At 45.0% G+C, this 15,714-nt stretch overlaps 1 protein-coding gene across 15 annotated transcripts in view; it reads right to left on the bottom strand.

Moving 5' to 3' along the window:
• The window catches only part of znf536 (zinc finger protein 536), a 189,252-nt gene that overhangs the window by 133,018 nt on the left and 40,520 nt on the right, over positions 1-15,714 (bottom strand). For 9 of the 15 annotated variants that reach the window (XR_008759248.1, XM_055920941.1, XM_055920943.1 and 6 more), the window contains one exon: positions 8,103-8,235. The exons of 3 other annotated variants lie outside the window; for them this stretch is intronic. The gene's annotated coding sequence lies outside the window, so the exon portion shown is untranslated. The remainder of the gene's footprint in view (positions 1-8,102; positions 8,236-15,714) is intronic. 3 more of the 15 variants (XM_055920946.1, XM_055920944.1, XM_055920947.1) reach the window with 1 other exon arrangement.

The raw sequence follows: 15,714 nt of genomic DNA, 5'->3' as shown, positions 1-15,714 counted from the left end.
CAATTAGGCGTGTGTGTGTGTGTATAAAGATGCGCTCCCTGAGCATTATGGGAGTTTGGAGGAGCTGGGGGGTCCGCACGGAGCCATCAATCGGTGTGGAAGTTCAGGCCACCGTGGGCCAGGCGTCCGGGCAGGCGAGCCACTGGAGAGGGACGCGAGGAGAGCGTTGCCTCTCTATCTCACACTGTGCCCGGAATAAATGAACATCTCTCCAGTGTGTGTCGCGTCGAGGAGGTACTTCAAAAAAGAAACTGCCATCGCTCACTCACTGAACGAACGTAAAGACTTTCTCCTCTGCCTTTTGTTAAGAAATCAAACTGTACACAACTGGATGGTACTGAACAGGCGAGTGAGAGTGCATGGGCGTAAATCATTTGTTTTTCAAGTTAATTCTAATTGTCAGCAAAAAATAGCAACAAGTATATCTTTAGGATCCATATCCTGTATCAAATAATGCAAAGCGGACATCATTTAATTGCTCTATTCTCATTGGAGGAGAAACGCTATAATATAAGCTCCCAAGTGGTGCAGCGGTCTGAGGCACTGCACGTCAGGGCTAGAGGCGTCACTACAGGCACCCTGGATTCAACTCAGGCTGTATCACAACCGGCCGTGATTGGGAGTCCAATAGGACGGCGCACAATTGGCCCAGCGTCATCCGGGTTTGGACGGTGTAGGCCGCCATTGTAAATAAGAATTTGTTCTTTACTGACTTGCCTAGTGAAATAAAGGTTCACTCAAATAAAAAAAACAAATGTGGTCTGAGGCCAAACAAACCCAGACATCCTGTGTGATTAGACAGTCAGGACAATAGAGGAGTGTCACTGACTGCGTGAGTTAAGTACAGCAAATGTGCTATAGTGCTGTCTGTATGATGACATGATTCCTCCTGAACAAATTGTGAGCGGTTGCATCACGCACCAGCATTTGGCACAGTCAGAATACAGCATTGCACGTCGCAGTCTTTCCCTCGGGTAGGGGCAGGTTCGATGTAAATCTGGGGCAGAGGACTTCTCCACACCTTCGTCGGTGTTAACTCACACTCATTGTGGCTGGAACCACTTTATGACACTAATCCCATAGACTGTCATTGACCCGGCCCATGAACATATCTGCCACACAATCCAGTTCTAATTCAAAAAGCCCTGCACCGTATCTAAACCTCTCTCTGCAACCACAGCGCATGTTGTGTGGTGTCTGCATGGTGACAAGGATCCTTAAGAAGCTTAGGTGCATGGATGTACAGTGTGTGTGTGTGTGTGTGTGTGTGTGTGTGTGTGCGTGTGTGTGTGTGTGTGTGTGTGTGTGTGTGTGTGTGTGTGTGTGTGTGTGTGTGTGTGTGTGTGTGTGTGTGTGTGTGTGTGTGTGTGTGTGTGTGTGTGTGTGTGTGTGCGTACGTACGTACGTGCGTGCGTGTGTGTTTTCAGTTGAGACCCTCTCATAAATAGTTAACAGAACGGGGGAGATTGTTAATGTTTGGAACGACGCAGAGGACGGACTTAACCACCTTTACTCGTCTTTAATTACTACGAAGTCCACCTCTGTACCACCGATCTATAAATGCATAGTGAATCCCAAGTGGCACTGAAGTTACTCAGTCCAACGTGTCACAGAGATATACCTCAGCAACAAAAAAAAACCTGGCCCAAAATGTGAACGATAACACAGAAATTGGGACAAAACGTACGTCCTTCTGTGTATTTTGGGATCCCACTAATTCATTTGGATAATACTACAAAAAAAATGATATCTTAAAAAAAAGAAGAAATGATGAGAAAAAAAAATGAATTTGAAGAGAGAGAAAGAGAGAGAAGTCCTTGGGGGATATGTGATGAATTCAGGTCTTAGGGGTGTCCCAGCGAGTAAAATAAGGTTGAACCTCAATAGGATCAACATTCAGGGCAAAACTGCAATAAAAGTAGAAATCTGACAGAGAAAATTATCTGCAATTAGGACAAACAGCACTAAAAGCAAGTTCAAAGATAATTGTTTTCAGAGGGGTGTGTGACTGACTCCCAGGGCGGCCAGTTTGTGTGGTGGAGAGAGAGACAGAGAGAAAGAGAGACAGAAAGACATAGATAGAGACTAGTGTGTGCGCGAGAGAGAAAAAGAGAGAGACTAGAGACGAGCGAATTAAAGAGAGAGATAGAAGGAGAGTAGAAAGAGAGCAAGTCCAAAGTGAGATGGGGGTTAAGGGAAAGTCGCTGAAGGTGAAATCTTCCATTGCTATTGGAGGAAAAAGGAAACGAACAAGCACCGATCCATCATAAGACCAGGCCGTAAAAAAACAAGTGTCCCCAACACACTTATCCCCTCACACATCTTTCCACAAAGAGGCGTATTGTTGTTGCCTTTCACAACACATTGGCCTTTGATGGATCCTGCCCACTAAAGAAAAGGGCCAGAATGAAAGGCAGGGGTGTATGAAGAAGAAGAAAAAAACATGCTTAAACAAAGATATGAATTAAATGAAAAGAAGTTGTGAGATGACCCAGGACCCAGGACCGAGGAGCGTCCCTGAGTTGTGCCTGAGGCCTGAGGCCTGTGCACTAAGCCAAAGCCTTCACACAAAGACTATAGAATTTGTTTTTATCATGAGTGAAATGAATAAACGTTAATAATAATGTCTATTCTATCATTATTTACCTAACTACGTAATATGCACACTGCAGAGAACAACTTGGAAAACCACTGTAAATTTCCTAGAGGAAACCGTCTAGAGTTGGTAGTTCTTAGTACTTCTCTTTGGACTGCTATGGTAATGTATTTATTTATATATATTTTTACAACTTGACAAGCCAATCCCTAAACCTCACCAATTCTTGCAGTGAATGTCCAGTGAAAAAGCCCTACTTGCATAAGGACCTGGTAGATCATGGCACCAAAGATCGGTCTTTCTTTTCCTAGCCTGCACAGTGAAGTCACTCTTGGAACGTGTCTCAAAACATAACATAATTGTGTTTTAGCGGACTGAGACGGGGGACTAAAAATACCCACAATGGCATGGAGATGAGCAAACACAAAAAAAAGAGAGAAAGAAAGCGTTTGTCCTTCAGCACAGTGTTTTCTCTGTACTTTCCCACAGCATGCCAATAACTGTGGAATAAACGGATATGTGAATTAAACCCCATTGTTTTAAAGATCTGCTACTATATTTAGACGCGTTCGCTTCATGCAATAGAATTTTGCCAATTTTTTGTATATGTGTACTTGGACCGCATATCTCACGTTGTGTGAGCAAGTGTAAGTGTGTGTGCATGTGTAAGTGTGTGTGTGCATGTGTAAGTGTGTGTGCATGTGTAAGTGTGTGTGTGCATGTGTAAGTGTGTGTGCATGTGTAAGTGTGTGTGCATGTGTAAAAAACAACAGTTCAACCATGCGATTTTTGCAATTAGAAAAGACACAAAAATAATTATTCTGCAGCACACTCAGGCGACATATCCTGAATCGACGATGCACGGATCACGTGTTTAATAAAAAGGTTAATCAGTTGTTAATCAGAGGATTAATAACTTGTTATTTTCTTTACAAAACCATTAATATTATGCCATAAATATTTAATGTTGATGGGTCATTTTTTGGGGGAGTAGGGGCGCGGGCTAGAGTGAGCAATACACAGGCTAATGTGCATTAATCATGCTTTGGTGACGACAAATACATTCATTCATGTTTATTAATACAACCTTGGAGAAAACAATACTCTTTACATTGTGAAAAAAGTTATTCGTAAAGTATTTATCAACAATGCCACAAAAGGACAGAGATTAGGGACTGGAGACTGGAGACAGCGGTCCAAAGTCAAAAATGCTGGGGGCAAAAGTTCATTAACATGTAAGATAAATGCATAAATGGCTTAAGGAAGGGGGGGGGGGGGGTTGATGCTGATTCACATTGTAGGGGCTGTGTCGGGAGGGGTGGTGGGGGGTGAGAGTCTGTTTTGAGGGGAGGTGGGTTAAACAGAGATTTTCTGTCCCTTTCTTAACAAATTACCCTGCCGGTTTTGCTAATCAAAGCAAAACAAATATTGCTTTTCGTTCGCTCCATTTGCTGAATGAACATATGACATTCCCAAAATGCTCATTCCCAGCTCAAATGTGATTAAATTGTGCCTTTAGTGAAAACATGCAGTGGTACTCCAATTAGTTCTGTTTTTGTCATCGGGAGAAAAAAAATGGAATCGGGCATGCCCAGGGCACCGTCGTGTCCCGGAATGATACAATGCCTTGGCGGTATGAAGTGGGTGTGTATTTGAGATGGTGTCTGGGTACGTTAGGGTGATAGGGTTGCAGAGTGTTTATGAGTTGGATGAGTTTCGGGGGGATGTTGCCTTGTTGTTGTGAGGTGAATACACAGTCAACGTGTCTATTTGAGACGGTGGGCTATGTAGGATCTCTCTCTTTCTCTGGTGTTCTTCACATTCGTGTCCTTCTGTCTCTCTCTATACATATACATGTATATCTCTGTGAAGTATGTGGGAAGCAAACTATTGAACTGGCTAACGAAGGAATTGCTTATTTTCATTTAACTCTAAAATGCGTTTATTTATTTATTGAGGGACTGCATGGATTGCCCTGCAAAATGTCATCCGTCTACTTGTCGATGAATCTATAAATTCATTTAGTGATTAGTCTGCCTGTTATGCCCATGTCTGAACACCTTTATTGGCAATCAATGGAATGCAAAGAATGTCGGAACTAGGTAACTTGCAGGCCTGAGGACATATTCAAAATCGGATATTTGTCAATGGCCACGCATCAAGTCCTGATGCTGGACTTCTAGATACAGAGATAATGTATAATACCCACTGGCAGATCACAATGTAAAATGCAATGCAGAGCACTGTGTCCGCGTGGCTGTGAGCTTTGTGTCTTTCCGTGTCTGTCTGTGTCTGTGTGCCTATATTACCCCTAATATCTTCCCCTCATCTCCGTAAAACAGAGGAGAGGAGAGAGAGAGAGATAGAAAAGGCAAAGAGGGCAAGCAAGGGAGAGATTGAAGATGAAAAGAGAGAGGGGAGATCCATTTTGTGTTCAGTTAAACACTGATTTCATCATCTGGGTAAAACACATAACTTAAAACTGAAATCAAATATTAAAAATGACAGGCCTTATAAGTGCGGTGAGTGATCCGGGGTCACGGAGGGAGGGAGGCGCGGGCGGCTTGTCAGCCACTATCTGTCAGAGTGAATTAGAAACAATCAGGGGGGACTGAAAGGGAAGGTGATTGTTATTAGGCAGCAGGGCTGTGAGCAAGCTCCCCAGATGTGGCCATGCATATAAAAGAACAGGAAGCCAGCAGTTTAATTCAGGAAGCGCTGGCGTACACGGCCGCACAAAGCAGGAAGGGGGGGAAGGCCCTTTGTCGCTAATAAGCTCAAAGTTACTTTGATAACAGGCAGGGTTAGGCGCCGGAATAAAAGCACTTTTCTTTTCTTTTTCTCTTGGTTCTTTTCACACACCACCCTCACCAGTCAGTCAATATCTAGGAAATATAATGGGAGTGGAGAAATCAGGGGTGAAATGTAGATAAGTCGACCTTAACACGCGAAGGGGAAGAGACGGCTGTGCCCATATATCAATTACCCCTGCTATCATAGGAGGATGATGAAGGGCTTGGTGTGTTACCCCCCCCCCCCCCCCCACCCCCCCGCCCAGCCCCCTTCGGTCCCCTCTGTCGTCTGACAGTCTCCCCCTTCGGTCCCCTCTCCCCTGCGCCGGGTAGGGAGGAGGACGGACGTGCCTGCTTTTGACTCCAGCGCCAGACCTGCTATCTGTCAAGGGCTCCCACTGCTCCTCTGAGACAGACCATCATGCCTACAGATTGTTGTCATGGACGACGGCAGGGGGCTAGGAGGGAGGGGTAGATATGTACAATATGTTTTCAAAGGGAGCGGGGCTTGATTGGAATGATAAGGAGAGACGCTAATCTGCTAGGATACGGCCTCAAAGGCACATTGGCTCTGACACTTAAACCCTCGCGCCACAGGGAAACAGCTCCCGGGTAAACCCCTATAGACCCAGGGAGGGCAACTCTCTGCACTGTCGTACTCCAGTAAGAACTCCACGTTTCCTTCCACAAAACCCCACTGCTAGGCTAAAAACCATCACTCAATCCTGGGCATTTAACATTGGACATGTTTTTGTGTCTTTTTTTTGTGTCTTTTTTTCTGAGAGACTGAGGGATTGAGGATATTTTCGACTGACGGCTTTCGAATGTTTAGCATTTTCTATGAGTGTATGTCGACAAAGCTGCAGGTAACGCGGGCCCTTTGTCTCAAGCACTAGTAGCACTGAACTCCAGCAATGTGAAATCAATGAAATGTGAAAATGAAGGACGCTGTTGAGACTTATGCTTTCAAAGTGCCTCCATCTCCTTTAAACAGTGAATGGCTCTGATTCCCATTTTCTCTGTAGTTGGAGAGATGTCTCCGAAAATGATCCCAGGCTTGAGATTGAGCGCTCCAGTAATAGGTTTAAACCGCTAAAGAAAAGCTTTCTGTTTATCGTTGATCAGTATACTTACGCATACTTCTCCGGTTTGTGCCTTCCAGGTTTGTGTTCGGAGTTAAGACGAGAGGGCGGTATGTGGTGTTGAACATGTTACTGCTAAATATTCCCCAGGGTAATAACAGTGTATACATGACGATTGGAAGCGTGAGGAAATGAAAGAAAGAGGGGGAAGTCGGGTAAAGAAGAGACAATAAGAGAAACACACGGAGAGAGAGAGACTCAAAGGACGCGCGTAGAATAGCGTGCGAGAAAATGAAAAGCGAGGGACGCAGGCGGAGCGAGAGAGGACGGGAAAGGAAAAAGGGGGTGAGAGTCAGACAGTGGAAGGAAGAGGGAGAGGAACAGAGGTGGCGGGAGGGAGGTTGAGCGAGGTGTCTCCTTATGGTCGGATCCTTCCTTACAGGACACTTCTTGGATTTCCGCGCGATTAGATTGCGAGGGATACGGAGACGTTCTGAAGGAGCATTAGTAATTCATCACTATGAGGTCTGGGATTTTTCACTTTCACTGTCTGGGGCCTGGGCCTAGCTAGCTACCCTAGCAGCTTTTTTTAAAGAGCACTACCCAATATCCCTGCTTATCTTGTGTTTGTGTGTAGCTTTCCCAGTCAGTGTTAAGAGAGAGTGAAAGGGGGGGGGGGGGGGTGAAGGAATCTCAAAAAAAGAAAGATATTGGGGGCTTAAGAGGCATAATTTCCTTTGTGCAGTGTGCTAATTATTACTCCAGTCATAACGAGCTTTAGTCTCCTCCATAGACACAGACAGTGTGCTTTAAGCTTTCACACGGATCACTACTGTAGGGAAGGAGTGACCATAAAAACAGAATGGCCTTCACTTACGGCTCTCCCCCCCCCCCCACCCCTTCTCGATTTTTTTTATTTTCTGTACTATGAATAAATTGAGTCTGTCCCGGACATGAAAATGTCAAATACCTAAAATACACCTAGGCTAAATAGCGTATTAATTTTTAATGCTCGCTCATCCTATGCTGCTATTCTCATATCTAGCCTGTCTGCCAACAGCTGTTGCCGGCTCCCTCACCGGGGATTTATCATCCATCTAAAAGAGTAAAGGAGCGCTGTTCAAAAGACAAGGAAGGGAGCCTTATTTTCATGGATTCGTACCTCTCATTTAACTCAAGCCCGAAACTTCTCCCTGTGATATACGAGTAGAATTCAATTACACTAATGCCAAAACATAAATTGTTCATGATTCGTCCCATATTTCTCATGTTATAATTGCTAGCTAGCTCTTATAAATGAAAAAGACATAGGGAGGGTAGGCACGAAGTGGAAGTGTAGTGACATTGGAGAGGTGGCACAAGGGGAGGGGAAGATTTGGAACAGACATGTTTCAGTGTGGGAACTGAATGGCATTCGTGTGTGTTTTTAGGTGGCATGTGGCTGATGATTATGGTAGATTATCACAATCCAGATTGTAACAAGTTACAAGCATTAGCAGAAGCCTATGGCAACGTAGAGAGAGAGAGAGAGAGAGCGATGTGAGTGTGATAGAGCTGTGCCAGTGGGACAGGGGGACCGATCACTGATCAGTGTGTGACAGAAGGTGGGTGGGTGAGGGGGGGGGGGCATACCTTAACACACTAACTGCATACTGGTCTGGAGCCTGTCTGTCAGGTTTGAGGAGACCCAGGCAGTCACTGCCACTGAGTCACTACAGCACACAGCAATGACAACCGACCTAGAGGGATGTGTCTCTGTCCTGTCCTGTCAGAGAGAGAGAGAGAGAGAGAGAGAGAGAGAGAGAGAGAGAGAGAGAGAGAGAGAGAGAGAGAGAGAGAGAGAAAGAGAGAGAGAGAGAGGCAGGCAGATGATGTCAAGTGAAATGTAACAAATTCTCTGAATGGCGGCGATGCGCAGAGGTCAGGGAAATGCAGCCGAAAAAGGTTAAAGATGAAATAAAAGCCGTGCCTTGCAGCGGGCTGAAAATCTATCCCTCCAAGGCAAGGCCATCGCTGACGCGCGGCAGACAAGATGCTAAATACTGCACGGCACTCTGGGATCTTTCATTTTCATCCGATCAATAAGGGCTTATATTTATCAGGATTCCAAGCAGCTGCCACATCTGACAACCTCCACTTCATTTTCTCACTCCTCCTCCTCCTCCTCACGCTAAATCGGGAGCCATCGACCATAAAAGAGGCTGAGGCCTCTAGCTTTGCTATTTACACCCCCAGACACAATTCCATTAAAGGACCCCCCCTTTTCTGGTTACAGAAACATGCGTTGTCATTATGGTTTTGGCAACAGACCACCACGCTCTTCATATATTCTTTGTTCCCCTATCCCCACCCATAACGCCACAAAGAGAAGACAGACTTCAGCCGTTTACACATTAGACCCTTTTTTCTCATGTTTGAGATTCGTTTAAAATAACCAAATTTGTGAAGTCCCCCTATAATTCAAAGTATTAAAATGAGCGGAAGAATTGTTAAGGGGGTGAGTTAAAATAGCTCAATCTCTAATCATCTGTACGACAATATTTGCTGTGAGGCATTCTAAATAGATTATCGCTGGTCCATCTGTGTCATCATTGATTTATAAGGCATTAAGCTGCTTTGGAAAGGGAGGCCTTCCCACTACAGTAGAAGGGTTCTTCTTTTTGAAATCAGGGGCATGGCAACAGAACAACCCTGGCACTTGTCTGCTCAAGGAACTCTTTCCTTTAAGCGTTGGTGAGAGGGGAAGTAGAAATAGGACGGCTGTATCCGGTTTTGGGAAGTGTGAATCTTCTTCTTTTTATTACAAAGAGACGAGGAGGAGGGGAGGAAGTGCATAAAAACACACACAAACACAAAAACAAGGGGCGTCATTAACATATGAATACTATATGCAAATGATGGCAGAGAGCAGATGTTGGTGCATTTAATTGACCTATATGTGAATTGCATCCAAACCTTTTACTCTGTTACTACGCCCAGTATACAATATAACTGGATTCAGGGACTGGCACACAGGACAGCAGTATGAATGGGGACTAGACGGAGTACGATACAGTTTGAGCGCGAGAGACGGAGAGAATAGGTGTTTCAAAGGAGAGCGGCGTCTTGACAGGAAGCTGTCAGAGCTCGATGAAACCCAAACACAGCGCCTGGCTGTCACCGTCCCTCTGCTGTCTCGTGTGGATGACATCGCCGTGTGACTGTGGAAATGGATCACTTAATGGCCTTTGGAGAGCAATGCCGTCTGTGACATGTTACTGTATGCAGCATTCAGGCCTGGATTAGAGCACACTGTCTTTATGGATATTCATATTTAGACTTCTCATTCCTCTCTAATTCTCCCTCTCATTAGCTTCTCCCTCTTTCCCCCCTTTCTGCCGGAGAAAGGCGAGAAGTCACGCATCTTAAGCTGAAATGTTTGCATGGGTGAGCCATGAGAAACACAGATGGTATTTTCATCTAGGCTCTGCCTCCTTGTCTCCCTCCCTTTCTCCTGCTTGGGAATGTCATTAAATTGTATTAAATAGCCTTTTGTCCAGAGGGCAAGGACCACCCGATATATGATAATACATTAATGCCCCAGTGTTGCAACCAGTGAGCTGAGACGATTTTAAGGCCGAGAGCTGGGCGGAACAAGCATGAAGCACCATTGTGTGTGTGTATTTGTGTGTGTGCGTGTGCATGCACGCGCATGTGTGTCTATACGTGTGCATGTGGCTCTCTAACAACTATGACACATACTAATAGAAACATACCTAATAAATAACAAGCTTTCAGGGTCTGGCAAGCTGACATTTTCTCTGTGAGCAGGACAATTTCATATCTGCGGTGCAGGGAACCAAATTGCATCACACGGAGATGCCAGAGGATTAGCATAAAAATTAACACTTAAATTTCAGCTTATTGCCAACCCCACTCCTGCTCCTCCTGCCACACAACAATCAATTCCTCTTATAAATCTGATTAGATTCCATGACGCTTATTATCCTAGGCATGTCCCTACACTGCCTTCCAAGGCTCCAAGACTTATTTGTTTAAATAGAATGAAAGAGCTGATAAATCTATAGGTGCGCTTCTCATGCACACACACACAGGCCACCTCTCCCCCCACTCTCTACCTCCATCACCCTCTCTCTCTCTCTCTCTCTCTCTCTCTCTCATAGTAAGGGAGGGAAATCAATCTTGATGGATATGCTGTAGCACTGTAAAACTTAGCTGATGTCCAGATTGTTCTGAAACCATACATTTACAGTTCATACATTTCTAAAAAAAAGAAGTTAACACTTTGTACGGCCTCCTTGTTTATATATGATGGTCCAGAGACCATCTTTGCTTGCTCTCCCTCCTTTGACAACCTCCCTCCGAAGACAACTCGATGCACGAACTTCCCCGCCCCGCTCACGACCTCCCATCTCATGAAAGCTACGTTTTTTTCTCTCTTCTAAATCGCTCCTCCTTTTTGAGACTCTTTACATAATGAATAGCGCTATAGAAGTGGAAAAGAACATTAGTGTTATTATAAAATGTCCATCCAATAACAGCGGTTTTTGGGTCTTTTTTCATCTTTTGACCAGCCATAAAGCACTCCTTCTCAGTCGTTCATCAAGTGCACAGCTACTTCCAATGGTCTCCATGTTTATCTCGGGGGAAATCGGAGCGAGGAAAACCATCTCATGTTGGAAAGCTTAATACTGTTGCAATGAAATATTTGTCAATATAGCACTTTAGAAAACATTGCACAAATATGCAGTGAAAGCCAAACGCACGTTGGGTGGCTTGCTAGGCAGCGAGACTCCCTTTTGTTTAGATAAATGGCATTTCATCGCATCCAGATGTCTTTTAGCACCGTTCAGCCACCGCTCCCTGCGCTCCAAGACGGACGCTCAACGTACACAAACAGTTATTTCTAACTGCATTCCTCCTCCATGCTTAACAGTGCCACGGACCCGGACCATAGCTCGCCTTAAGGTGAACTACCGTTCAGATCCAGGGCCTTAAGACTGGAGGATGAAACGGGATTAAGAGGAGGTTAGAGTTCTTGTGTCGTGTTGTGTGTATGCCTGCTCTGGCCCTGTGAACACGAGAGACGTTTTCTCCTCTCTCTCCCGGGTTGAAAATCCCACGTCGGCGTGACACCGCGTCACATTGTAGGCCACGCGCCTGAGGAGATCTGGGACAGACGGGTGCCAAGGCTGAGTCAGGCATTACAAAATATGACTGGTATATTGCCCCCCCCCCCCCGATTCCATGGCCAAACTGCTCTACGACACAGTGGAGCAAAGAGGGGGGAAAGAGGGAGAGAGAGCAAGAGAGAGAGGGAGGAATGTGAAACAGAGGGAGTAAGAGAGAGAGAGTGAACGTCTGATGTTATAAGTGGATAACAACAGCCCCTGCTAAGCAGCAGCGGAGGCGCAGAATCATTTCAACCAGCAAAACCCCCCCCTCACCCTCTAGCCACCCCTCTATTCTTATGTTAACACAGCTAAAGAGGAGAGGGCCCACCCAGCAGTAGAAACTTCAGGATAAAGAATCTATTTCTCTCCAACGTCTAATGTAACTTACACCATCCATAAGAGTAAACTCCAGCAACACCAATACATTTACGGTGCTTTTAAAGCATATTACCTTTCACAGGGTTTATGAACAATAAACGGGGTGCTTAGCTGGTCTATTTTCTCTCTGTAATGCCAGGCAATGGCGGGGGAAGAATTTGAAAGTCTTGAAATTCAGAGTAAACACCGCTCTCTTTGTTGATTGTAGTATTTCGTTGTTGTTGTTTTTTTGTTGCTGATTTTTTTCTCTCCTTCAGAGCCTGTTGTTTTTTTTCCCGCCAAACAATGCATCCCCTCTCGCATCTGAAGTACACACCTCGCTGACATTGTATAGGTTAAACCCTGTTGAACCGAGAGACATACTTCATACCGTACTTTCTACCGGCGGTTTCTTTTCATGGCCGTGCGTAATTAAGGCAGCATGTGCTATCTCTCAGCCGTCCATACGCCGAGGCCTTTATTTTAAACAACTTTATAGTGAAATGTTTGCGTTCCCAGCATTCGGCAGGGCCCACCCACAGATGATTATTTCATACCTCTCCTAGACTTTGTGAAGAGTTTACGCTTAGGGCGGTTATTGTTTTTTGATTATGGCAGTCTCTTAAGACCCGACGCGACCGGGCGAAAAAACATGTTTACAGAATCCGTGTGTGAACCTGAAGGCCGCGCCCAGGCCAAATGTACATTCTCCATATGATTTACGGACATCAGATTAAACTATTTATGTCCGCGCACGGCTGTTTAAAATTCACTGCTTGGGGCTTTTTAGGAGTGCACGTGCATGTTTGCATTTCTCACTGTGTTTAATGGAATTTGATGGAAAGATTGAGTGTTTACACTTCATCAGAAGTGATACAAAAAAGAATAGTAGACTCAGCGAATGCTATTACCGGCTTATTGGAGTAGTAATATTTAATATCACCCATTTAAAAAGTTGTTCCCAGTATTGCCAACACACACACACGCATACACACACCACGCACACACACACACACACTGCAAACTTGCATATCCACAAACCAAAAACACACATCAAGGTTGTCTGGGGGCCTACAAGGCTGTGTGGGTCACTGTGTGTCTGGCTGTAGAGTCTAGGGGGGGGGGGGGGGGGGCTGGCAGTTTCTGTGTAGTTTCAGGATCAGGCTGAAAGTAAAATTGAGTTGTGTTTTTGGAGAGACAACACTAGACAGGATCAGGATGAAAGTAAAAATGAGTTGTGTTTATGGAGAGACAACACCAGACACGATCAGGCTGAAAGTAAAAATGAGTTGTGTTTATGGAGAGACAACACCAGACAGGATCAGGCTGAAAGTAAAGGTGCGTTGTTTGTGGAGACACAACACCAGACAGGATCAGGCTGAAAGTAAAGGTGAGTTGTTTGTGGAGACACAACACTAGACAGGATCAGGCTGAAAGTAAAGGTGAGTTGTTTGTGGAGACACAACACTAGACAGGATCAGGCTGAAAGTAAAGGTGAGTTGTTTGTGGAGACACAACACCAGACAGGATCAGGCTGAAAGTAAAAGTGAGTTATGTTAGTGGAGACACAACACTAGACAGAATCAGGCTGAAAGTAAAAGTGAGTTGTGTTTGTGGAGACACAACACTAGACAGGATCAGGCTGAAAGTAAAAGTGAGTTATGTTTGTGGAGACACAACACTAGACAGGATCAGGCTGAAAGTAAAAGTGATTTATGTTTGTGGAGACACAACACTAGACAGGACCAGGCTGAAAGTAAAAATGAGTTATGTTAGTGGAGACACACCACTAGACAGGATCAGGCTGAAAGTAAAAGCGAGTTATGTTAGTGGAGACACACCACTAGACAGGATCAGGCTGAAAGTAAAAGCGAGTTATGTTTGTGGAGACACAACACTAGACAGGACCAGGCTGAAAGTAAAAGTGAGTTATGTTTGTGGAGACACAACACTAGACAGGATCAGGCTGAAAGTAAAAGCGAGTTATGTTTGTGGAGACACACTAGACAGGAGCAGGCTGAAAGTAAAAATGTTTGTGGATAGACAACACTAGACAGGAGCAGGCTGAAAGTAAAAGTGAGTTATGTTTGTGGATAGACAACACTAGACGGGCCCAGGCTGAAAGTAAAAGTGAGTTATGTTTGTGGATAGACAACACTAGACAGGATCAGGCTGAAAGTAAAAGTGAGTTATGTTAATGGAGACACAACACCAGACAGGATCAGGCTGAAAGTAAAAGTGAGTTATGTTAATGGAGACACAACACCAGACAGGATCAGGCTGAAAGTAAAAGTGAGTTATGTTTGTGGATAGACAACACTAGACGGGCCCAGGCTGAAAGTAAAAGTGGGTTGTGTTCGTGGAGACACAACACGAGACAGGATCAGATGTCGGAGCAGATGTATTTTAATGGTGCCTTCTGATGAGTGATGCTCAGTATACCACCATGCATAATGTAAGTGTGGCACATCACAGTGAGTCAGGTGGTGATGGAGCACAGGGCACATCCAAGAAGCTTCCAGTCAAAGAGGCTTGATTTTAACACCTACACACGCACCACCTATCACACCTGTGATGCTCCATACGACTCTGCTCTCCCCTTTTAGAAATATACAGCAAAGGATGCCGACAATCAGGGATGGCATTAAGGTGGACTGGTCACACTCAAGCAGTCACACGTACTGTACTCTATGCCTTGTTAAAAGCCGCCATGCAGACGCTAACTTTATTAAAATAACATTCTAAAGGTTCTATTCAATGTGCATCCTTATTTATCCTGGGTGAAAAACCTCAGCTTGCCCCTGAAAGAAAATAAAAACACGATCCCAGAAATGAACGTTGGTAAAAGGCCTTTGGGCGTAAGCACGCTTTTTCATTCTCTGTTCCTAATGGAAAGCTCTCTACCGCCGTTCCCCTTGTAACCCACAGCCGTCCCATAGGAGTTGGCCTGGGACAAGCCCTGTCCTCTATGATAAGCACATAGAGAACCTATGAATCGCTGGCCATCTAAGGGCTCGGGGCTTTGCTGCGGTGTGCAGACGGGACTTCTGAACCTCTTGGTTAGCCGTCTTTTGACGAAGAAGAGGAAATGATTTGACTTTTAAGACGTGCTCTGCTATTCCATCACCCGGCCTTGCTCGTCGCTTCATTACTGTTCTGAGTTCAGGTGTTCTTTTTCACTCCCTCTGTCTGCTGCTACTTGAGCATATTTACTAAGACCCGGCTATATGACTGACCTGTTAATGACTGGGTAAGAAAGCTACTAGGAGCTCATACTCGTGCTACTATCCTAATAGTGTATACTGTATATCAGAGGTTGACTAGCTACATTTGAGATGTTAAAAAAAAATCATTCTCAGTGCTGACTCCATCTGTTTAATAGCTTGACTTGTGCTTAAGGGTAGACGAGTGCCAGGCAGTCTGACCGGAGGCTTGTTAAGGGGAACTAGACGGGTGGATTGGGTCTGAATGACACACAGGCACAGACACATCAGTCATCTATAAACTCGCCAGAGAGGGAGACCCCCAAGTCTCTCCAGTCACATTAGGAAACCGCGCAACGTGTTTGCACTTGTGCTACAGATCATGCTATTCCCACCTCGCATTGGAGTTAGAGTTCTAGCGTAACAGTGTGTGTGTGTGTGTGTGTGTGTGTCTTGCAAACAATCTGTATAACCTGCACAGACCCTGGCCCTGCCTGGAGCAAGGCAAAG

The sequence above is a fragment of the Salvelinus fontinalis genome, chromosome 4, assembly GCF_029448725.1.
Source record: "Salvelinus fontinalis isolate EN_2023a chromosome 4, ASM2944872v1, whole genome shotgun sequence".
NCBI lineage: Eukaryota > Metazoa > Chordata > Actinopteri > Salmoniformes > Salmonidae > Salvelinus > Salvelinus fontinalis.
The sequence above is the reverse complement of the archived record's forward strand: the minus strand, read 5'-3'. Positions and strand labels throughout refer to the sequence as shown.